The sequence below is a fragment of the Melitaea cinxia genome, chromosome 13 (assembly GCF_905220565.1).
Source record: "Melitaea cinxia chromosome 13, ilMelCinx1.1, whole genome shotgun sequence".
In the NCBI taxonomy this organism is placed as follows: Eukaryota; Metazoa; Arthropoda; class Insecta; order Lepidoptera; family Nymphalidae; genus Melitaea; species Melitaea cinxia.
The window spans coordinates 7,328,705-7,356,094 of NC_059406.1; the positions used below are offsets into that span (position 1 = coordinate 7,328,705).

The 27,390-nt window shown below is 31.7% G+C and overlaps 1 long non-coding RNA gene across 1 annotated transcript; it reads right to left on the reverse strand.

Annotated features, from left to right (window-relative positions):
• Positions 1–1,612: 1,612 nt before the first annotated feature.
• Positions 1,613–22,400, reverse strand: LOC123659004. Its single transcript, XR_006743955.1, has 4 exons — positions 22,390–22,400; positions 21,089–21,094; positions 11,795–11,802; positions 1,613–1,745 (listed from the first exon to the last, which is right to left on the reverse strand). It is a non-coding gene; the product is annotated as an uncharacterized LOC123659004 (long non-coding RNA).
• Between the last annotated feature and the right edge of the window lie 4,990 nt (positions 22,401–27,390).

The following is a 27,390-nucleotide window of genomic DNA, read 5'->3' on the forward strand; positions in this document are numbered from 1 at the left end:
GTTTCCTTTGTTGAAGACATTACTGAAATTCTTGATAGTGGTAATTCCGTTGACACAATTTATACAGACTTCAGTAAGGCCTTTGACAAAGTTAATCACGGTATCTTGATCAAAAAGCTTGAGGTGATAGGTGTGGCGGGTCCATTGCTGGATTGGCTAAAGTCATATCTTACTATGCGATCTTCTACGGTCGTCGTTGATGGTTATGCATCTGACCCGTTTTATGCTGTTTCAGGAGTACCCCAGGGCTCACATCTTGGGCCCTTGCTGTTTAACATATTCATCAACGATGTCAGTAGTTGCATTAAATATTCAAAATATTATCTGTTTGCTGATGATCTTAAAATATTTCGACAAGTTACCTCAGATATTGATGCTGAATTACTCCAAGCGGATTTGAATAGCTTGATTTTATGGTGTCGTGATAACGGGATGGTTTTGAACATTGATAAATGTCGCGTTATAAGATATTCTAGGAAAAAAACATCAATCTCGAGAACGTATTTTATTGGTAGTAGTGCACTGTCGGAAGTCTCTTACATACGTGATCTAGGAGTTACACTTGATAGTAAACTCCGTTTCAATATTCATGTTGATAACATTGTCAGCAGTAGTTTTAAGGCACTTGGTTTCCTCTTGCGTAATTGTAAGCAATTCAGGGATTCTCACACTAAAATAATTATTTATTCGGCCTTGGTACGAAGTATTTTGGAATACTGCAGCGTTGTTTGGAATCCCCACTTTAATGTTTATTCGCAGAGAATAGAAAGAATCCAAAAAAGATTTATTTGGCACCTCTCGTATGAAAATAGGGTACTTAAAGATCTTAGACATTATGAGGATAAGCTTGAGTACTTTCAACTCCAGTCACTTTCGGGTCGGAGACGACTTCTCGATCTTACATTCTTGCACAAATTAATGAATGGCGCCATTGACTGTCCCAACTTACTAGCTCAATTAAATATTCGTGCCCAAACTAGAACTATAAGACCGTCAGCTTTTACACCTTTCGTGGAAAAACGTACACGCTCACGTCAGGGCCGATATTCTCCGATTAATAGGTTAATGTTGAGTTACAACTCCGTTTATAAATCAATTCAGCGGAATGGTTTTCGTGCATCAACTCTTAATGATCAACAGAAAAACACAAAAGCGGATATCGATATTTTTTCAGACAATCTTTTTAAATTTAAGTACAATTTGTTAAATTTTTATAATTTTAATGATTCTTGATTATGATGTTTGTATTGTGGTTCCTTTATGCTGTATGATTAAGTATGATGATGATTTTTATTGTTATTATCTATTATGTGTGTGAATGAATGTTGATTTAATTAATAGTAATATTGTGATTAATAATTAATGTCCTTGGAATTCCTTATAAATTTTTCAATATTTTGTGATAAATTTTAATGTTAAATTTAATTGTTTTATATTTTTTATGATTTTTATAGTCGATTTTTTTTCTGTGATTAAATTTGATATGAATTTGTTACATATAACTTTATTTGTATATTGTGCGTCTGTTTTCTTTTTGCGAATTGTGTGTAACACCTATAATTAAGGCAACACTTATACTTAATATTGTAAAAATTTATCTTTTTTGTTCTTGTTAGTGTATGTCTTGTTGGTGTTAATGTTAAATAAATAAATAAATAAATAAATAAATGTCAGTAATAAACATGCAGTTTTGCTATGAACACGTCTTTTTAAATTAACACTCCTCAGTCCCATCCGTACAACTACTTACCCCGGTAGATGTTACAACTTGCCCCAAGTACGAGGTAAGTTGTAACACCGCACTTCTTCTAGAAAATAATTGATTGTAAAATAATGGCTAATAGTTATGGTATTATTTTTACTTTATTGGGTAGAGGAATAGTTACAGCATCCATCCATCTTTATTTAGTAGCAATATAATCAATAGATTTCAAGATATATTAGTTTTCATGAAAAATGTTACAACAAGCCCCTCTCTCCCCTATATATTGTCGTCAAACAGCCATATCTTAAAAAATAATTGAGCTAAAGAGATAAATCCAAAATGAGGTTGTAGGAAACGTTAAAGAGTATATTCCGTATTTACATATTCCGTATTAACGGATAATCATTCATATAGCCATATTTCTAGATTAAAGCGGAATACGGCAAAAAAAATCATATAAATTGCATACGCACATCGAGTTGATACTATAACATGAATTTGGATAGAAGTTTTCATTGGGGGCCGATTCACAATACTTATCCTGCTATACTCTTTATTGCTCATTTGTTGACTAGAACAATAAAAGAACCACTCAGATCTTATATTCTAATAAAGAGTATAATATCATAAAAAGAGGCTAATTAGGGATTTTTAGTATCTCAGAATTTTCAAAAAATATAAGGCCAAATAATTGAAGTGTAATGTGTTCCAAAATAGGTGTAGAGGTATTTACATTCTTATTATATTATATTATTTTAATGACGTTAAAATAATAAATGTTTAATATTTATTAATGAACTATGCAAAGGTCATTCTTATGGTTCCATTTCATTGTATCAAAAGTATGACGTGAAAGGTCACCGTACATAACATCATTCAAGGTTGTTCATTGTAAACGTTATAGCATACTGACTTATTGTATGAATATGAATTTTATTGGAAATCTGAATTTAAAAAATACAATTAAAATGAGGCTTAGCGTCACTTTAATTATGCAAATTTTCCAACATGGAAAAGAGGTCTACGCCCAGCCAGCTGTGAGATATTACAGGATTAACCGTAATACACATTTATTGAGAAATCTACATATTATTATATTGAATAAACTCAGAGATTCAATAAAATACTTTTTTTTTAGATACGCCGGCTTGATGATAGGCCACAAAAGAAACAATATTTATTTATTTACACTTTCGCACACCGATACAAGGTTTTAACAATATTATAAATGATATATAAAAATACAAAAAAAAAAAATTGTTTCTGTAGTATTTCCGACAGATTTATCCTAATTATTAGACTTTAATTGTACTAACTATAACTATGTATAGACTCGATTTAGTCTATAAAGTACTGAAGACTATCAGTCTTTTCAGAAAATCTTGTCACGTTTGATAGTATTACGTTTCCAAAAACATACTTTATTTTTTCTTTACACGAGAATTCAAGGGTAATCCTCATTAAGTCAGTACAAACAACGACTACGGCAAACAATGACAGATGTGTGTGTCTATTTCGTTGTGGAATCAAACAAGTACACGCCCCAAAAAAACGGACTTATGACACTGTTTGTTAAATGATTTTCATTTTTTCAATATCTACGAAAGTAATTAATTTGTGATGAGTTGTTTAATATCAATAAAATATCAGGGATTTTATATTGTATTCGACTTAATAATTGAATTAGGTCCAATTCCCAGTACAAGCATGTCATTTTTTTCACTTTGAAGGTTCGTTCATTTCTGAAAATTACTTCACGTCATGGATTTATTTACTACGCACTTGATCGTCCTCTTTTTAAGCTTGGTTCTATCGTTTTTGTCTATAACACGTTATATATCATTAGTAAGACCGCTATTTTCAAACTTTTGTTGACGCATACTTCATTTTATTATTCCTGAACGATGAAATACAGCTCCAATAAAAAGAGAAAATAAGAATTTTCAGACCTATTAGCTTGAGTTTTAATATTCAGATCACACACACGTCTATAGTATTTAATACTATTAATTACTAAAACTGTAGTCATTGTGGGTCTCCCCACCATCCCTTAAAGAGATACTAAAACAGGTTGCGGTCATTGGCATGGCTTTCTGATAAAATCTTTACTCATTATAAAGAAACTACCCGCAAATCAGCTGTTAGTGAAGCAACGTAGTAAATTAATATCTAATTCTTCACCTGTAAGGTGATAACATCATTGCCCAGCTAAGAATAAGTACATTCGATCACAAATTCGATTTACAATTTTCTAGTAAAGCATATTTGAGTGATTCAGCCTATAGCATCCCACTGATTGGCATATGCCTCTTTTTTCATGTAGGAGAACGGTACTTCTTGTAACTTTACTACTTCATATGCATACATATGCAAGGTGCTGTTTACCAATACGTACTTCCATTAGTAGAGCTTAATCTAATCTAGAATAACGTGCAAAATTGTAACGATATAGTATTATTTTAGAAACCGGCACTAAATTATTCTTTTCAATTTTAATTTATAGTTTTATCTACATTCGATTCTATAAATTCCAGTACTTATAGTTGGCTATAATACTAGCACTACCATTAGTAGAGTCATAAAAATACTGTACAATTGCTTGAAAGTAATTGATTAAAACGACTATATTTATATTGTCAGCTCAGTATTAATTAAAACTTTAAATTACAAATTTTAAATTACAAAAACCAAAAAATAATCAAAATAAAGAACCATTTTTAAAATTTTTCGATTTGACTACAGACTTTGACAATCAACAAAATAGTATAATATGCGTATGTGTTTCAGATACATGGTAGTGTGTGTGTGTGTGTGTTTTTTTTTTATTAATTTAATATGTTTTTATACATAATAAAAAAATATTAGCATTCTGCACTTATTTTCTATATAAACTATAAGTGTACGAAATGTCATACTCCTCCGTCCGTGCAATTTTTCTAAAAAGAGGTACAAAGTTTATGCTTCACGTTTTAATATATAGATGAGCTATAGGTTAATATATTATGGTAATAAAGTATAATAAAACCACAATTCTATCCAGAACACATTAATTCAACAGTAACGGCTAAATTTGATTTACATAAATATGTTCTCTCACTAATTGTAGTATAATATATTCAAAATATGATAATAAAGCTACGTTAATTTGTTATCACAACTTGAAATCGATAAATGAAGCCAAATAGCTTGTTAGTAATGGGACATTTATGTGCTTGGAAAGATCAAAGTCCCTTTCTCTTTGTACTAATAGTATTACGTTAACAGTTAACAGGGCAGTTATTAAGTGTTTATTATAATAATTGGAACCGACAGCTGTGCTTGCGGTTCCGGGGTACAGCGAGACGATAAACTACGGCGAACCCAGTAACAAATATTTACGTACGTCTACGATCTAATTTAAACATTTTTGTGTAGTTACCACTACACAAAAATGATTACATATGTATCAAAACACAAACGTAGTTTAATACGTTGAAAACTATTAAACATATTTTTGTAAAACATATATTTTTATTTATTTAATCAGAAATAGTTATGAGTTTGTAATATGTTAAAAAAATACCGCTTTATATAAATACCCAATTGTTTTAAATAAAACTTCCTTACGCACGCTTGTTTGAGGAGGTGTGACGTGACGAGAACATTACGAAAAGTGTGATCGGAAGTTGAGAGGAAAATATAAGTTAGTGAAGATAGAAAATTTTACTTCAGTTGTGTGGTCTAAAGCACACTCGTTTTTCATTAATTGGTCCATTTATAAATTTTGAATATAAATAATAAAATATTCCTATTTATCTATATCTATAATCTATAATCTATAATATATATAAAAGCGAAAGGTCACTCACTCATCACGAAATCTCCGAAACTATAACATCTACAAACTTTAAATTTGTCAAGTAGACTCCTTATAGGACGTAGACATCCGCTAAGAACGGATTTTACGAAACTCGACCCCTAAGGGGGTAAAACGGGGGTTGGAAGTTTGTATGAAAGTCCTATGTTTTTGAAGTAAGGGACTTGAAATTTAAAATGTATGCTTTATAGATGATAAAAAGGTGACCAAATAATGCATCTTTAGAAATCAACTCCCTTTTGGGGTTAAAACGGGGGATGATAGGTTGACTCGCTCATCACAAAATATCCGAAACTATAATACCCACAAACTTGAAATTTGGCAGGAAGGCTCCTTATAAAGCGTAGACATCCACTAAGAACGAATTTTACGAAATTTGACCCTTAAGGGGGTAAAACGGGGGTTCGAACTTTGTGTGAAAGTCCCATGTTTTTGAAGTAAGAGACTTGAAATTTAAAATGTATGCCTTATAGATGATGAAAAGGTGTTCAAATAATGTATCTTTAGAAATCAACTCCGTTTTGGGGTTAGAACGGGGGATGGTAGGTTTACTCACTCATCACGAAATCTCCGAAACTATAATACCTACAAACTTGAAATTTAGCAGATTAGCCTCCTTATAGGGCGTAGATATTCGCTAAGAACGGATTTTATGAAATTCAAACCCTAAGGGTGTAAAACGGGGGTTGGAAGTTTGTATGAAAGTACTATGTTTTTGAAGTAAGAGACTTGAAATTTAAAATGTATGCTCTATAGATGATAAAAAGGTGACCAAATAATGCATCTTTAGAAATCAACTTCCTTTTGGGGTTAAAACGGGGGATGATAGGTTGACTCGCTCATCACAAAATATCCGAAACTATAATACCCACAAACTTGAAATTTGGCAGGAAGGCTCCTTATAGAGCGTAGACATCCACTAAGAACGAAATTTACGAAATTTGACCCTTAAGGGGGTAAAACGGGGGTTCGAACTTTGTGTGAAAGTCCCATGTTTTTGAAGTAAGAGACTTGAAATTTAAAATGTATGCCTTATAGATGATGAAAAGGTGTTCAAATAATGTATCTTTAGAAATCAACTCCGTTTTGGGGTTAGAATGGGGGATGGTAGGTTTACTCACTCATCATGAAATCTCCGAAACTATAATACCTACAAACTTGAAATTTAGCAGATTAGGCTCCTTATAGGGCGTAGATATTCGCTAAGAACGGATTTTACGAAATTCAAACCCTAAGGGTGTAAAACGGGGGTTGGAAGTTTGTATGAAAGTACTATGTTTTTGATGTAAGAGACTTGAAATTTAAAATATATGCTCCATTGATGGTGAGAAGGTGCTTAAATAATGTATCTTTAGAAAGCAACTCCCTTTTGGGGTTAAAACGGGGGATGGTAGATTGACTCACTCATCACGAAATCTCCGGAACTATAACAGCTACAAACTTGAAATTTATCAAGTATGCTCCTTATAGGGCGTAGACATCCCCTAAGAACTGATTTTACGAAACTCGACCCCTAAGGGGATAAAACGGGGTTTGGAAGTTTGTATGAAAGTCCTATGTTTTTAAGGTAAAAGACTTGAAATTTAAAATGTATGCTCTATAAATGATAAAAAGGTGACCAAATAATGTATCTTTAGAAATCAACCCCCTTTTGGGGTTAAAACGGGGGATGATAAGTTGATTCACTCATCACAAAATATCCGAAACTATAATACCCACAAACTTGAAATTTGGCAGGAAGGCTCCTAATAGAGCGTAGACATCCACTAAGAACGGATTTTACGAAATTTGACCCTTAAGGGGGTAAAACAGGGTCGGAAGTTTCTATAAAAGTCTTATGTTTTTGAAGTAAGAGACTTGAAATTTAAAATATATGCTCTATAGGTGGTGAGGAGGTGTCCAAATAATGCATCGTAATCTATATATATAAAAGAGAAAAGTCACTAACTCACTCATCACAAGAACTCAAAAACCACTGGATGGTATCCAGGTTGGACAAAGATAAAATTTGGCAGGGAGGTAGATTATAGTTAGCAGACGTCCGCTAAGAACGGATTTTACGATATTTCACCGCTAAGGGGATTTTATTGGGGTTGATAGTTTACATATACAGCCTGAAAATAAAACTAAAAATGTGGTGTATAGAGAGGTTTTATAAAAATAACTATTAAATTATACTAAATTGTGCTTTTTAAAAAGTTACTCAGTTTAATAAGCATTTCAACTGATTGATTTCAACTTGAACGATTGACTGAAATAAAAAAATAATTTACGTTAAACATCTTAATAGTAATGCATAGATATGCGCGGACATCATAACCACGCGTACGTAGTCGCGGGCCACAGTTAGTGTATTATAAAACTAAGTCCCAAAAAGTGTATGTGATCGATTCGCTCAAAATCTACTGAACGGATTTTCATGCGGTTTCGCCATTGGAGAGAGGGCTCGACCATTAGCAAGAGGAAGGTTTACGAAACGGCTAAGCCGATTTTCATGAGAGTTTCACTGGAAGTTTGCCGCGAAAAGTTTGTGACATATTAATTTCAACGCGGGAGAAGCCGCGGGCACAGCTAGTAGAATATATATGGTAAAACCGGGAGAGATGCCGCAGTGGGATAGATGCCTCATGTTATAAAAACCTAACATCCCGAACTCACAAATAAAAATTAATCGCATAAGTAGGAGTCGAAGTCACCCCGTACGTCAGATATCCACAGATATTCGTGTGGCAAGGACGCGTTTGGAACGTGTGTGTAATTTTCTCCGTGGCGAAATTTACAAACAAGTCAAAGTTTTAAAGGTTAGTATTTAAGGTTGTATAATTTTATAAATAGTAATAAATTCCGTTATATTTTTTATCACGTCTATATACTGGGTCATTGAGTCTGCATATATTTGTAAATAGATGCTATTTTGTTTATAATTTATTTAAAAAATACGTGAGCATCTATCCCAATCACAAAGGATAGTTGCCCTGATTTTTAAGGTATAGGTGCCCTTAGGGGCATCTATCCCTTCATTCACCATATACAGAGTAAGTTTATTTTTTTTGTGTCTGTTATATTTTTTATGTATTTACGTATATTTATGTTTGGATGTTTTACTGATTCTAGCAGAACTATGCCACGAAAATATAAAAGAAAGGAAGAAATGCGAGCTCGAGTATGTTCTTGGACTATAGAAAACCTACAGTCAGCTTTCGATGAGAAAGTATGTGCAATGTGCATGTTGACACTTGATATGAATATTTTAGACCAACAATTAAGAATTTATACTTTTGTTGAATAAATGTTTGTAGAATTTAATTAAATTTATATATATACATATATATATATATATATATATTGTAATCTGTGTGATATAAAAATTATATTGTAATTATAACAATTAAAAGACATAAAAAAACACAAAATTGTTTTCATTGCTATGGCCAATGTTTCTTGAAGACAATCGATGTTTTAGGAGTAGCCTAACCTAACATTTGGTTTTTGGTTTTTCGTTTACACGGTTTAAAGGGCATCTATCCTACTCACTATTTTCATGGTGAGGCAACTATCCATATAGGTAGGCATCTATCCTCAAAAAAAGGGTTCACGAAAAGCTTATTTCTGCTTAATCTGCATTGGCTAGGTTGAAAAAAAAATAGTCATAATTCAACATAAAGGATTGAGCTAGCTACATTAATAAAAATTATTCGTATAAAAATCATATTTTTAAAATTAGGTGGCTTTTTCAAAAAGTGAGGCATCTATCCCGGTTTTACCCTACTAGAAGAGTCCTATTTATTGTACCATTACAAAATATCTTTAAACTAGCTTCTACCCGCGACTTCGTCCGCGTGTAACTTTTAAAGGGGAACAATTCTGTCATACATGATTTTTGCGAAACTTTAACAATTTACGCAGCGCACGCAGCGGAAGCTCTCAAAAGGAAAAAAAAACCCAATTTTGAAACATTCTTCATTGGTCATTGTTCCGTACCGGGACAAGATCTTTGTTCGAATGTCAAAACTTTTGTTTATTTCGTATTTACGTACATTTACAGGATAACATAAATTGGACAATTTCAATTTCATATTATTATTTTTTCTTTAATTTTTAATGGGTTTCTTAGCGACATATTACTGTATCCGAACGCACCGTGTTGCGCGCCCTCTAGTGAGGGCGCATTGGACAGTCCCGAGAGAACCGTTGCCGCAAGCGCATACGATACTGTTACCTACCGTTTAACTCGATCGAGGATTAAAACATATATCTTTCGCTGGAGATCCGAACTGGTGTGTCCCTATGGTGGTGTTCGCCATATGAATTGGAACTATTAGTGAACTGCCGAGTCGCTGATCTGCCCAGACCGAGCCAGCTCACGTGTTGCAACGGAGATCGGTAAGTCGCTAGTGACCCCAGTTTAATAACGAACAGTGCATTCTTCTATGAGAGCGTGGTTATTGCCTATAGCCTTCCTCGAGTTTTTCAAATCGGACCGGTAGTTCCTGAGATTAGTTCGTCCAAACAAACAAACAAACTCTTCAGCTTTATAATATAAGTATAGATTTTTTCAAAACATTTTACTCTGAATGTGTTACTAGCTAGAAGAATATACAAAAGCTAAGCTAAGCTAATGAAAAAGAGATGGTTCTGTTTTCAGGTTCTTTACACTCAACTTACAATTTTTTAACTAAACAGCTAGTGACGTTCTTCTTCTGGGCAAGGGCCTCTTTTTCAGATAGAAAAAAGCGTTCGTGCCTAATTAACACATCACTTCGGATTGGCAGGTAATTTGGCTCTCACGAGTGAAGTACATTATGGCGTCTATACATGGCGTTACAAAGATATAGGTACACTCAGGTTAGAAACAAATATTTATACTAATACAAATGTGCAAATGCTCTTTAGGGGACTACACGCACCAATACACCAGCGGTGTCAACAGCTAGCCATATACGAACTGTATCAATGTACTTGCTGTAAAGAGTACTGAATTAGTCTACACAATGATACTTAATTCTACAAATAAATATTGCAATTTAATTATCAAAACGTTTCATAAAATACAATTACTAAACTATTCTTGGAATAATAGAATATGACGCTAATCCTAAACGGTTTGAAGTTAATTCCTACAGAGTTCCATCTAAATTACTTTGGTAGTTAGCCGTAAAGAGATAACGGGTCGACCTATGTTTCATAACAGAGCTGTGGAAAACAAATTATGAACGAACCCTTTGGCTTCGTAAAACACATATTACAACCATTATATATTGCACATACTTAGGTACACATGTCTTGTTTGTTAGATATTAGTCATTTTTCATGTGTTTATGGAAAAGACAAGACCAAAGAAACTTAATTCTAAAAGTGAGTTGTATTAATGATAATTAATTGATTGTAATTTAATCATTGAAAGATAAATTTAAAATGATTTCGTCCGTAAAACACATATTACAACCATTATATATTGCACATACTTAGGTACATATGTCTTGTTTGTTAGATATTAGTCATTTTTCATGTGTTTATGGAAAAGACAAGACCAAAGAAACTTAATTCTAAAATTGAGTTGTATTAATGATAATTAATTGATTGTAATTTAATCATTGAAAGATAAATTTAAAATGATTTCGTCCGAGTATCAATTAATACTTTAAGCATATTGTTCATAGGTAAAATGTAGGTACCCGACCACATCGCCAATGTACTGTTTTGCCACCACATCGACGCCAGGATAAAACTTTGAAAATTTTTTTATTTATTTTTTTTTTTTTTTATGTCACTAGGTCGGCAAACAAGCGTACGGCTCACCTGATAGTAAGCGATTACCGTAGCTTATAGACACCTGCAACACCAGAAGCATTGCAAGCGCGTTGCCGACCCGATCCCCAATCCCCCCAGGAGCTCTGGTCACCTTACTCACCAACAGGAACACAATACTGCTTGAAAACAGTATTATTTTGCTGTGATCTTCTGTAAGGTCGAGGTACTACCCCAGTCGGGCTGCTCCATATTTTGAGCAGGAAATTCCTGCTGTGCCCTACCTCAGTTGAATTTTGTAAACTATTGTATTATAAGATACATTTTATACTTAAAATACAATGAATAAACGATGTGAGACCACATTCTTCTTAAGTAATCAGAATGATTAATCATTCTGTCTCATTAACGCTACCGAAATTAAGACCAGAAGTTAATCTTATCAAAAGCGGAACGATCGAACAAATTCTGAATTATAAATAAACGTTTCACACTCAACGGTTCCCAGTAGAATGAAATCCTGAGTCGGGAGTCCGGAAAAAGTAAAAATAAACATACATTTTCAGAGGTAATAGACTATATTTAGAACAGTGAATAAAAATGACATTTTTAGCTTATTAAATCTTATTTTCGCCAATTAATAAAAAAATTAAATAAAAATCTCTTACGTGTAACTAAATTAAATTTATTTTATTAATGCTATCGAAACTGTAGCCATAGAATTTAATAAAATAATAACATGAAAAAGAGGGGCTTAATTGAACTATAACTTGATATAAGTCTTAAGTGAGTAACCACATATTTCATCGCCGAGTCCAAGAACGAAAGAACCTTCGAAATCAATCTCGTTCCTTCAGCCTCACCATTAATCTTCTTTCATCCCAAACCTAATAAGCTTAGCGGCGAACCAAACAGAGCTCGCGGCTTATTCACGGCAATAAAAAATGTATAAGAGCACAATAATCGTATCGATAAAATATTTTTCGTTACTAATATTAGAAATTTATAAGGATTTATTATTTATATGTATTTATGGCAATAGTAAAGGAATTTTATCAATATAATCTTATTGTTAATATTTGGCGCTTCAGGGTTATGGACACGATTACCTCGAGACTGAATGTATTATATAATGTATTTTAAGTGAGGTAGGGCACAGCAGGAATTTCCTGCTCATAATATGGAGCAGCCCGACTGGGGTATTACCTTACAGAAGTTCATAGCTAAATAATAAATACCTTTTTAAGCAGTGTTGTTTTCCTGTTGGTGAGTAAGGCGACCAGAGCTCCTAGCGATAGGGTCGGCAAAGCGCTTGCGACGCTTCTGGTGTTGCAGACGGCTGTCTATAAGCTACGATAATCACTTACCAGCAGGTGAGCCGTATGTTTGTTTGCCGACCTAGTTATAAAAAAAAAATAATAATAACACGTTATATAAAAAAGTAAGTTATATAAAAATTCAATATAACAAAATAATTCTGGTTAATAATATATTATTATTAAAGTTTTTCGTTTACATCACAGGTATATCAAGTAATGCGTGAGTAATACGTAACTTATTACTTAGGTCTAATAAATCAAAATAGCTCACCGAAAGTAAAGCAATTTCCGATATATAACAGGAAAGGAAACACGAAAAAATATAAATATTTGGTCACATTCGCAGAATGTCAGAAAAAGGATTTTCTTAATGTAAGAATAAAACTAATATTTCTCATCTCTAAACGTTACTACATCATACATTACCGAAATGCATTTATCAGCGTCACTCTTGACAAATACTTGAGTTTTTAGTATGAATTCAGCAAGCATTAGGTCTATTTTTATATTTCTTTTGTAAAAAAATATATTGTATTATATAATGTATTTTAGACGTCTCAATTGATTGTAAAAAGAATATTATTATGGAAATCGTTTACCAAAATAATAATATATAATCTATCTCTAAGATTTTTATATATATTTAAGAATATCTCTAAGATTTTTGTACTTAAAAGCATTAGGAGGTGTTCTGTACTATAAATCAACGTTGAATTTTTCGATAATACACATATAAAATTATCTACGACAGGCCGAATGTGTCAAATTAAGACGTCTTTATACCAAGTAATTTTTTTTTTAACTTATTTTATAATATTGATCCCACCAAAAACATTTTCATGTAAAATGTTGCCAAGACGAGATCATATGGCTCGCACTGTCAAAAAGTTATCAGATCTCATGTAGAGCCAAGCTTCTAACTCTACACGCCCTAACTCTACAAGCCCTAACTTCACAAACTCTACACTTTAGTCAAAATATGCGGCTTGGCCGTTTCGCTACCGTCACGTGGGCGTAAGGTGAATAATTCACTGTTTATTATTCTTCTTTTTATTTTTTCTTTAATAGAACTATTGTATAACAGAAAAGTAATAAACAGTGAATAAATTTTTCACCTTAAGCCCACGTGACGGTAGCGAAACGGCCAAGCCACATATTTTGACTAAGGTGTAGAGTTTGTGAAGTTAGGGCTTGTAGAGTTAGGGCGTGTAGAGTTAGAAGCTTGGCTCTACATGAGATCTGATAACTTTTTGACAGTGCGAGCCATATGATCTCGTCTTGGCAACATTTTACATGAAAATGTTTTTGGTGGGATTTCACTTCTTTTTGTAAGTTGCTTATGACGATATTATAGCTGCATTTTACCTCCGACACATTTTATACCATAAATATCATCCAATCTTCACCATATTTGGTTTAAGCACGCTGTTTTTGATTTTATGTTGAACTGATATGCAAACGGTGACCTCCGCCAAAACTTAAATACCAAAATTACAAAATGTAAATTTTCGACATAAACTAATAACCGATTTTTTTTAATGTATTTTATTATGATTATTTATAACAAGCAGTAACAAGGAGTTTCTATATTAATTTTCAGACCTCTAGCATCAAAATTTGCGAAAGTCTCATACAAACTTCCACCCCCTAGTTTAAGGGGTTGGGGGGGTAAAAGTTCCAAGTTTTTTAATTTTTTTGTTGTTTGTGTACTAATACTAGCTTACATACCAAATTTCAGCTTTCTGGGACTTCAGGAAGTACTCTAAGAATTTTGATGATCATCAGTGAGTGACGAAATCGGGGTTTTTTAGACATCAATAAAATCTAAAGTATAAGAGCTATGCAATTGAAACTTTATATGTTTAATAAGTCTACTGTTGACATCATATCCTGAGAATTTTGTTTATCTAGTGTAATCCAAACCCAAGTTATGATGGTACAAAAAAACGACGAAGCACTTCGAGAAAAGATAGGTAGTGCTTTTCGTTTTTTTTTTTTGGCTCGTCTTGGCGGGGGCTCTACCGTGCCCCCAGATTAATTGTTCTGTCAATTATTTGATATTTAAAGTCGAAAAATTGATAAAACAAGTACCTATAAAATTTGCCGGATTTATTACATAATTAACTAAACATGCTATATAATTATATGTAATTGCTTTCTAGTATATAAAGTATAACTATTACGCACCAATCACTGCTACAAAAAACTTTATAGTGAATATAAAAACTTTTATATACTCTACGTCACTATCTAATATACATATAAAATTCTCGTGTTGCGGTGTTTGTAGTTAAACTTCTCCGAAACGGCTCGACCCGTTCTGATAAAATTTTGTGTGCATATTGGGTAGGTCTGAGAATCGAACAACGTCTATTTTCATCGCCCTAAATTTTAAGGGTAGTCCCCCCAATTTTTTTATTTTTTATTTTTAGATAAATTATTTATTTTTCATTTTATTATGATTTAGCGTTAAAAAATACATATAACCCTAAATTTTTACCCTTCTACCACCAAACCCCATTTTTAAATAGCGTTTAGCGGCAACACAACATTTGCCGAATCAGCTAGTATACATATATATATATATACTCGTATATTAACGAATGAACATAATATACGAAAATTGACGAATTATATTTTATTTTAATTGAGGCGTAATTAATACAGAAGTAAGATAAAATTAGCCGCATAATAAATTTTCATTATACTTACATTGCAATTATAGGCTAACTTAACACGTCTATGGAAATATTTATTATAACTCACTTATATAATATATAATTTATTAAATTCACTTTTACAAAAAATAATAATTTATTTTTAAAGTTTTAATTTATAAAGTGACGATTCGAAAGTGCTCTTGGAGCCTATTTGAATAAAGCTATTTTTGATTTTGATTTTGATTTTGATAAAGAAATGAATGGAAAAAAAATCTAATTATTCTATATACAGAAATAAAAATAAAATAAAATAGAAATATAAATTAACTTTGAATAAAAATTACCAAGAGATACTATAATGATAGATAGCATATAGATAGTGTAATGATACTATAGTATTTATTTATATAAACTATCATATTTTTTTTATTTTACCTTTGTATGCTGTTATGCTTTCACTAAATAATTCAATATTCGCCGCTTTACAAATATTATTATACGTTTTTAAGACCATATTGAAAAAAGCGGTTATAATAAGTTTGTTTTAGAAAATCGACACCCAAAAATTCATGTTATTAAAAGCCTTGCATTTTGTCTTGAAACAGTAAATTTTATTTGAGTCGTCAGTTCATAAAAATCTATGTTGCCTGAAAATAATTTATATAGAAAACATAAGTCCATCACGTTTTTCAGACTTGCAAGTTAACCCATTCTTTATAACCTTAACAAATTGCCATATTTCTAAAGCTATTTTGATTATTATATTATATGATCTGTTCAATAAATCCGAAAAAATCGGAAGAATATAGAATTTTTATGACGGTTATTCAATCCATTATTGTTAACTTTATGAATACGTATTTATTTCATAAAGATTAATAGATCTTTCTCTTTTTTTATTTTAAAAGTAACCCTACAGCGATTGTCCAACGTCGAAATAAACCTGAATATTTAATGAATGTACGTGTGTTGCTTTGATTTGATCTTTGACGAAACAAATTGTTTTTCATATGTTTTTATCTGTGCTGTGTGGCTACGATATTAAAGAATATAGCCACCCACTCTCTTCCCGTAGGTGTTATGGCCAGGGGCCATTTTTGGTGGACTGCAATAGGCTGAAGTGATGATAAAGTGATATTTTTATCATGATTTTTTCTTATTTTAGCTACAGTCGTAATTATTTTGAACACACTAATCTAAGTATTTATCGATCCACGGAAGTGAAAAGTTAATCGAAAACGCGGATAAAACTAAAAGAGTAACATAGAAAAAACATAAAATGAAAATTATTTAAAAATGTACACGTACATAATTATATTCAAAGGTAAAATCAATATTAGTATGTTTATGTATATATACAGGGATTTAGTGTTGACGTCTTTTTGAATGCATTATCTTATTGAATCCATATTTTCGTTTTCTTTGTATTGAATTTATTGTATTTCAAATATCTTCAGATTGGCTTATTGTATCCGTTACCTTCGAAACAAGATTTACATTTCTGTAAAATTTAATCAGAAGTTTCTGTTCAACGCAGTTACAAAAAAAAACTTTCAAAAGCTTAATATCTAATTTCCTCATCTATCCTCAAGGAATATTTAAAATATTCACAAATCTCTAAACAAAAACCCTTTTAATATGTTTATTATTTTTTTCTCTATTTAAACAATGGTTGCTAACAGAGTATACAATAAAAACTATCCAATGATATATGTGCGTGCATTTGCGCAGTAATCGCTGCTTTATTTATAAGTAACAGGAACTGCATTGATAGACACAGCGACTAAAAAAACTTAAAAATGAAAACCAGCAAAAACAACAATGACAATTCAAATAACAAAGGATAAATTAAAATACCTTAAAGATTATTAAAAAAGTAAAAAAATTAAATCAGGTACATACTTGACAAACAAAAGTATTAAAAAGTTAGGACATGGGAAAAAATAAAATAAATTGTAAGCGGCTTTAAAGAGACAGTATAATGTTTTATAACTATACAATGATCTTGCACATACACAAGCGTATTTATATGGGTGACACTGCTTCTGGCATTTTAATAGCTCGCTGGAATATAATACAGATCAAATAACAGTAAAAGATTATTTTTTTTTAATTAATCTGTGAACGCACAATTCTTAGTTATCTAAATTATGCAATGCTATTTTTTAATTATACTAACTTTTATTTATACAAATATAGGTCCATATTCTATGAGTTTCTACATAAAAAATGAACACTTTTGGAATATTACTTACTAACTATACACGCAAACATTTTATCCATAACGATTACGCTCACTATTTTTATTACTATAACAATTAAAATTTTATATACATACATACAAACATATATATTTTTATATATCGTTTATATATATGTATAACCATTATACCTACACCCGTTGCAGGATTTGTATCCATAACCCTGGCGTAGACAACAGGGTGACTGCCAATTGCGTTATCAATTAAATCATTTAATTGGTCTAGACACAAATATTGCATCAGGTTAATAATCTCAACATCAAGGTTACCCTGCGGCTGCAAACATCAAAATATATATCTCTCTCTTACATGAAACAATTTTTTCAAAATCAAACATGCTGTATCTGTTATAGGTTTTTTAGGAATTGATCATCTCATATTTGCCGCTCATCATTATACATAATACGGACCAAGAGATAATTTTTATAACAGTACCGCATTAGCTCAAAGTTAACATTTCATTGTAATAGAACAGTACACTTAATTTCAAATCTAACACAACACAACGTAACAAACTGGGTAAAATACTACACACATACGCACATAATTATGTACGTACAAATGACCGCCCACTAAAAACTTTTAATCATTAAAATGACAATTTGTACTCCTTGCCTTTTTTATTAAAATACAGTATAAACAAAAAACAGAACATTGAACTTAGCGTGATTTCAACGAATAAAAACTCTTTGTTATTATTTACTCGTATGGTAATGTTTAACAGAATTTTAATTTACAACTAAAGAAGGTCGTAATACAAAAAGTAATTCCTACTATTTGTTATAACTTGAATTATATAGCCCAAAAATACGTAAGAATAAACAGTGTGCGTAAAATAATTTATAGCTGTAGAAGTTTATGACTTTTATATCAACATAGTACTACAAATACTTTACTCATATTAAGCCGAACCTAAATGAGTATTCGTTCTAAATTTAACGCAGGAATGGCGCGTTGAACCAATGTGACCAGAGTAAATATACAATGATACGCGTATTCGATTGAAATGAACATTTTAAAAAAATTGAGAAAAAATTTCAAACATTATATTATGTTAACTAAATTAAATAGACAGATAGCTTTGCTGTTCCCATTATTTTTAATATTTAAATTATCGAATTAATAACGATTTACTGATATATGCATGTGCCCACCGCCTTACTGTCGTAGTCACATTATTTATCATTCATGTGTATTCGTCTGTATTACTCAAATCAAAAAACAAAAATCTATGACGAGTACGATCTTTTCATATACGCATTATTCTAAACTTGTAATAATTTATTTCAAATATTGACTTGAATAAATAATTAAAGATTTCACCATTTATTTTAAAAAGAATATCAATTTTTCCGCGCTGCCAAATGTGTAATCTTTTTTAACATCCTTGTATCAAAAATGAAAGCATAATGAAAAATAAGTAAAGAATTTTATTTGGACCAACCAAAAATCTAATTTAATTAGCTTTGGCTTTATATTTATGATCGGTACACATTTACGTTTAAATATTTCTTGTTTCGTGGAAAGTACCAGCAAACATTTTTAACAAAAACCTTACTAACACGAGAATGGCTGATGTAATTGTAACTCCAAGTTTTCGACTTAAAGGAAATGTAAATTTTCTACGGGAATAAAAATTTCGTATATATATTTGAAACAATTAAATCTCACAAATTGGTTTACAGCTATTCTTGAACAAATCTTATATTTCAAAGTTCTTCAATAAACAAAACATTTTATTCATTAGAAAATTCTATAAACTAGTAGCTGATCCAACGGACATTGTCTTTCAAACTGTTAAACGCGTGAAGTTTGGGTAAATCAAATACAGAGTAGGGACATTACAACAAATGGTATGAAATGTTTTTAACAACATAATGTCTTCCCTGGCAAATTTTTATATAATAGAAATTTTTATCTTCTTCTTTCTAAATATACCAAGATGGGGGTTAAAAGTTTAAATGGAATTTGCGTCATTTTTAAAGTTGTAAACATCAAATTTTAATTCTTGACTATTGACTAAAAATGAATAGGTAAGGCGTATTTCAGCTTTAATAGCAATTCTTATCTTTAATGGGTGAAATAGGGAACGAAATTTGTATGGAAGTTCATTATTTACAGTTTAAAAGCTTGAAATTTTTCTTTAGACTTTTAATCACAATGACATAAACCTGTATTTTAGCATATTGAAATTCAGAGAAAATCACTTAGGTACATGAAAACTGTTGACATTTTGTATGGAAGTGTTTTTCATTTTTGCACAGAACTTAATTTCTGGACTGCGATCGGGAAAAAAATATTAGTAAGTACCAACTTTTGCATACCCTACAACTACCACATAATTAATTTTTTATTAATGCCACTTTCTAAGAGGTAAGATGCAGATGTGTAAGAGGTGTCAGTAAAAACATTTTTATTTAATGACGTCAGAGGTAACGTTATCGGTATCGTTACCAAGCCCAGATGCGTCGATGGCTGCGAATTTTGAAGTGGTTGGTGAATGTTTTTAAAACGAATTCGCCTGATGTTGTTATTGCGATAGAGTCGATTCTCGGGATGATATAGGCGACAAGCTACAATAACAACGCTAGGGGTGGTATAGTCATATCGCACACCAGTCTGCGGACTACATGCGAAGAAAGTGCCTTGACATATCTGTAACTGGAAATATACCTCCCGGACGCTCACGAAAGTGATGGTTAGACGTCATGAAGCAGGACATAAGAGTCAATTTTCTAACCCAGAGTGATGCAAAAGGTCGCAAAAAGTTAAGGCGCATTAGTTGCAAGGCAGACCAGAAAAGTAATAGGTGTTACTAATCGTAAGAGTAGGAATTAAAATTCAAAAACATGTCATTATTTTGGTAATTTTCATTATATGACACGAACTTTTAATTATTTATAAACAATTAAAACTAAAACTTTGCTTCTTTGTAACATTGTTAACTCTTAGATCTAATGTCCTTCTAATGTATTAAAACCAATAACTAAAATACCTGTCAGCATGTCAGATTTTTTTTCCAATATTGTAAATGGTAGGCTTTCTCCAGATTGTACCAATCTCCTAAAATTTCGCTTACCATCCCCGAAGTTATTTTCTAACATGAAATATTACGGTACTGTAATTGCAAATGTCAAAGACCTCGTATTAGAAAGACTTGAATAAAAAGGGTTTTAGAGAATGAATACTTCACAAAATATCATCATTACAGCCTATACACTCCACTGCTGGACATAGGCCTCCACAAGTTTACGCCAAAAATAACGTGAACTCATGTGTTTTGCCCATAGTCACCACGCTGGGCAGGCGGGTTGGTGACGGGGTGGTCACAAAATATACTTCAGTTTTTTACTTCGTTATTTCTATATTTGTTTTTTTTTTTACACATATAACTAGGTCGGCAAACAAGTGTACGGCTCACCCGATGGTAAGCCATTACCGTAGCTTATAGACACCTGCTATTGCATACCAGTCGGTGCCAACCCCCTATGCCCCCCCCCCTCCCATGAGCTCTGGTCATCTTACTCACCAACAGGAACACAATACTGCTTGAAAACAGTATTATTTAGCTGTGGTCTTCTGTAAGGTCGAGTTACTACCCCAGTCGGGCGGGTCATAATAAAAAAATAATGTCTAATTGTGACTTTGAATAAATACATTTTAGCTCGAGCTCAGTCAAAGGGTTAGCAAAATATTCGACACTTTCATTAACTTTATTAAATATTTTTTGTTAAGTTTTAATTGTGCATGGTCAATATCACTATGATTTATAGGTAAAATTATATTGACCATATTTGGCGTTAGTCATTTTGGGTTCCTATATTTTGGCGCTCGGTCATGGATGCATTCTAAATGTCAGAAACAAGGTAAAAATTCAGTTATACTCGTACGTATAAATCAAATAGTTTTTAGTTTTTATGTCATCAATAATTAATAAAAGCTGCTTTTATTGATTTACAGATGAACTAGCACATTTGTTTTTATCGATTACGTTTGATTTATTGTCATAGATAAAATATTTTCACTTACATATTAAATCAATACTATTTGTATGAAGCTCTAGAATTTATTAACTTGTCACCCGACTTCAACAAATGAGGTTGTTCTTTTTTGTCTGAATGTTTGTTTTTTGTCTGAGTTGATATTTTTATTGATATAAACGGATTTAATAACATTTTTAAACCACAAAATTAAAAAATCAATCGCAACCGATTTTAAATCAAAAAGACAACTAAAAGATTTATTACACTGAAGTAATTTACCTAAAGTCAACGACCAGGCTTATGTGTTGACTGAGGTAGCCGCCAGAGATTTGGTCGCCTGTAGCTTAAACAAGGCATGAAAAAGCTCTTTATAAAAGCTTTTACTTCTTCGCCCCTGAGCTCCTTATATTTATATTTTATACGGATTTTAATAAGAGACATTTAATATACACTATCACAATCTAAATAACACTTTTTTTACAGTGATATAATGCCGAGGAGTCTCGGGTGATGCTGATTTATCTCACTGTCACAGTGATTTCACATTCAAATTTAACGAAACATCCAGCGTTCATGTTTTGAATGCAAAAAAACTAAATATAATACAAATTTTCGTAAACTAAAATGTTTTGATTCAAATATATACTTAAATAAATTTAACAAATAAATTAAAACTAATGTGTACAACTGAGCCTACTATTTTAAAACGATTGATAGAATAATAAAATGTTTTTTTTTTTTTTTAGAAATATAAGTAACGGTGTATTTTTTAATAATTGAGTAAATTTTGTTAAAAAAGACTTTAATACGAAACGCAGTAAAAAAATATCTATTTACAAAATCAAGATCTGCGAAACTGAAAGGTATGAATAGATTATTTCCATTTTTTTTTTGTTCCTAATGAAAGTGGTCCCAAGTTAGCATATTACCACTGGGCTTTTCACCTTTCGGATAATAATGTCTATATTATCATTACCGTATATCAACTGCAAAAAAAAAAACTGTTATACTAACAATGGAAAACTACACATACATGTGTGTATACTTAATGATGCCATGACATTATAATTTTCATAGTATTACCGTTAATTTTTACATTGAACCGAAATTCCGCCGACGGTGATTATCGCGGATTTGATGCCGTTTTAGAATAGATACTTATATCTGTGTACATATTTTCTTATTTTAGTTGTATATCCTGCCACAACAGCTTTAAGATTAGGTATAGATGATAAGTTATAAGCCTGTTAGATCTTAGCTAGACTATAATACAGCTTACAGCTAATAATATAGAGAACTAGCTGTGCCCGCGGCTTCGCCCGCGTTGAAATCAGTGTTTCACAAAGTTTTCCCAGCAAACTTCCAGTGAAACTTTCATCAAAATCGGCTTAGTCATTCCGTAAACCTTCCTCTTGAAGCACTCTCTCCATTGGTGAAACCGCATGAAAGTCCGTTCAGTAGATTTTGAGGGAATCGACCACGTACACTTTTGGGGACTTTGTTTTATAATAAACTAACTGTTGCCTGCGACTACGTTCGCGTGGTTTTGAAGATATGCATTACTATTAAGATGTTTAACGCAAACTTTTTTTTTATTTCAGTCACTTGAAATGCTTATAACACTGAGTAACTTTTTAAAAGGCACAATTTAGTATAATTTAATAGTTATTTTTATAAAACCTCTCTATACACCACATTTTTAGCTTTATTTTCAGGCTGCAGTATAAATAACCTATCAGGAGAACTTATAGCTGCTGTTTATGTTTGTACAAACTATCAACCCCAATTAAACCCTCTTAGCGGTGGAATATCGCAAAATCCGTTCTTAGCGGACGTCTACTTACTATAATCTACCTCCCTACCAAATTTTATCTTTGTCCATCCTGGATGGATTAAAAACCGCTGGATGGTCCCATCGGTTTTTGAGTGATGAGTGAGTCAGTGACCTTTCTCTTTTATATATATAGATTACGATACATTATTTGGACACCTCCTCACCATCTATAGAGCATACATTTTAAATTTCAAGTCTCTTACTCAAAAACATAGGACTTTCATATAAACTTCCAATCCCCGTTTTATCGCCGTAAGAGTCAAGTTTCGTAAAAGCCGGTCTTAACAGATGTTTACACCCTATAAGGGACCTACCTGCCAAACTTCAAGTTTGTGACTATTATAGTTTCGGAGATTTCGTGATGAGTGAGTCAACCTACCATCCCCCGTATTAACCCCAAAAGAAAGTTGATTTCTAAAGATACATTATTTACACACCTTCTCACCATCTATAGAGCATACATTTTAAATTTCAAGTCTCTTACTTCAAAAACATAGGACTTACATACAAACTTCCAACCCCAATTTTACTTCCTTAGGGGTCGAGTTTCGTAAAATCCGGTCTTAACGAATGTCTATGCCCTATAAGGAGCCTTCCTGCCAAATTTCAAGTTTGTAGGTGTTATAGTTTCGGAGATTTCGTGATGAGTGAGTCAACCTACCATCCCCCGTTTTAACCCCAAAAGGGAGTTGATTTCTAAAGATACATTATTTGGACACCTTCTCATCTTCTTTGGAGCATACATTTTAAATTTCATGTCTCTTACTTCAAAAACATAGGAGTTTCATACAAACTTTCAACCCCCGTTTTACCCCCTTAGGGGTCGATTTTCGTAAAATCCGTTCTTAGCGGATGCCTACGTCTTATAAGGAGCCTACTTGCCAAATTTCAAGTTTGTAGGTGTTATAGTTTCGGAGATTTCGTGATGAGTGAGTGACCTTTCGCTTTTATATATATTATAGATTATAGATTATAGATTATAGATTAAGTTTTATTTTATGAAACAAAAATTATTATATTATAAACTTTGGAAATTGGAATTCCACATAAAATACATAAATATCAATACGAATTCATAATCATTATTAATTCTTAAATTAGACAATACTACACATACACACTGAATGAATAACATCAAAGAATGACACCACAAAAAGGTTTCCTAATTGGAGTAAACGTGATGAAAGTATTGATCAAACAGACCATCGATCGGTCTGGCCTTTGCACACTTAACTTGCTTGTTAAGTTCAATTACATTAGATCGTACACACATTATGACTAATGGGAAAGCGTTAAGGTTGCCGTAAAACTGGCTTTCATGTTATTACATTAGATGTTAATGTCAAAACATAGGTGAGCCATCCTGGGGCTATGAATTATGCGCTGTCCATATTATTTTTCTTCAAAGGCCCGAAGGTCTTTATGCTAAACTGCGAAAATTAGAGTTTTGATCTTCATTTCTTAAAAGAAAGCAACCTAATTATATAAAACATTTCTTTTTAATTGCAGCGGTATTAAACTTAAAATCATGTAGTTGTTATACCCACAATGGACTATATTTATTTAGATTGAATGAGAGATGACTAAGCTATTGAGAAAGGAAACTTTTTATTTATTGTAAATTATAAACAAACTACTTATATATTATTGTACTTTTAATTCAATGGCTTTTGTCACAACGTTAAAAGCAAATGTTACAATTCTTTTAGCAGTACGCTTACATCATAAATATTCCTTATCGCTAAAATTTAGTTGATAATTATTCTACTAAAACAACAAAAAATAACCACAATATAAGTAATTAAAAATAAAAATTTAACAATAAGGGTCATGAATTAAAATGAAAAATAAAATATCAAGGATAGGTAATTAAGCTTTATTTAATTAATCACGAAATATTTTTCTGTTAGGCTAACACAATTTTAAAAGAAATTCTTAATAAGATACATTTAATCACCACCACGCTTAGAAATGCTTAAATTTTGAAAATATATACAAATGACAAAAGATCACGTTAAATATGAAATACCTATATACTAAAAAATTAACTGTAGCAACGTTTAAAAATCTATTAGATATTAACCAGTGTGCCTCGGAGAGCACGTTAAGCCGTTGATCCTAATTGTTATCATGTATACCTAATAACGATCGTTACTCATAGTAGGGAATATATCCGCCAACCTGTATTTGAGTAACGTGGTGTATTAAGCTCTGCTCCTTCTCCTAAATGGGGAAAGAGGCCTATACCCAGCAACGGGATATTACAAGCTGAAGCGATTAGAAATTAAATATTAAATAAGTTATTATTTTGTATAAAAATAAAATATTAAAAAAATATTCACGATTTGAATTATGAAAAGGCACGAATTTCTTTATGTGTTGATTATATATTTGTTTGCAAGTAACATATAAGAAAAGTTAAGTAACAATTATTTATTAGAGGAGTATAATCTAACAAACCTCTCAAGGTCACTCTTTACTTACCTAAGAATTTATAATTCTACTATCTATTTTCTACTATCTATTTGTAGTATTTTGGTAACATAATAAGAAAGAAGGGCTACAACTCTCATCAATTATGTGACACAGCACACTTAGTGGCTGAGGTGCTTATAATTGAGTGGCCGTCTATAGGTATACCTTTAAACTCCTGATCGATCGTTCGTTGGAAACTTAGATGGATTAAGTCTTTAAAGTATCTCATCGACTTACTTACCTTCGACTTACCATTTACGTTTAATTAGCTGTGACCTGAGGCTTCATTATCGTATTTCTCGCTTATTATCAGAAATTTATTTTAATAAAGCCTAGATTTTAGTAAACTTTACGCTGGCTCAATTAAGATAGTTAAAGCATCTCGTTTCATAAATATTGATGTTAACTAGCTACTGTCGACGAGTGAATAACGAGCTCAAAAAACAACAAAATTTCATTCCTTGTTTTTGGGACCAAATTTCAAAAAAAAAATGCTCAGTTTCTTTTACACAGGTTCACTCAGTTTCTTTATCACTTTTCTTTTTCACAGATATTTATCGTGATCTAGTAATTTATGTTCGCGCACTGTAAATGGTTTTGAATCTCCAAAGTGTTTACATACTTTTCGGTGCCATTAAGTGTAAGGCATTTTATTTTTATTTATTTAATAATTAAATAAAATTTACGTACAAAAATCAGCTGACGAAACATAAAGCTTTAATTATAACACTATTGTACCTACACTATGGTACGTGTGTACCCGCCCCCACTCTCATTCTAGACACTAGACTTGCATAAACAACAATGTTGTTGTATAAAGTTTTTAGCGATCGTTATCCACATGAAGCATTCAAAATAGATTATTAAATGGATGCTCGAAAAACAGAATGCTCGACTTTTGCTGACAAATGACTTCCGCAATTGTCATTTTAAGATTTCTGACAATTGGGTGACGTTCCAGAGACTACGGTCACGGAAGTCATTTGGTAAGTAAAAGTGTTATCAGTGACCACGAAAGTTTAAAAACTTATTGAGTATTCGTTATTCTTTAATGCGTAGTAAATACGTGGAGTGTTTCAGAGCAACTTTCGATGATTGTGTTTTGGTTCTACTTTAAATTTCATGAACAAAATATAAATTTTCCGCTAATATCACGCAAATTACTTTTTTTAATCCATTAATCAAGTTTGGTAAGTGATGGTTCTTACTTTTCAATTTTGCCAAACTTTGAATTTAAAATTTAATTTTGTTTTCATGCTGCTACGAAACAGTCGTTGTAATTATTTTGAAGCAATGTCTTTTATTAATTTAATTTTTAACTAACTGGTATTAATGAATATTTTTTTGTCTGCTTTGATTACATTTGGCACAATAACATGTTAGAATTGCATGTAGATCATAGATGGTAATTATAAATGCGATAAAATTGATGGCGTTATTAATCTCTGAACAAAGGAATCAAAGATCTTTTATTAACCGTCTTCCGAAAAAGGAGGAGGTTCCCACTTTGACTGCATTTTTACGTGTGTTACCCAAGAATTTTTTACTG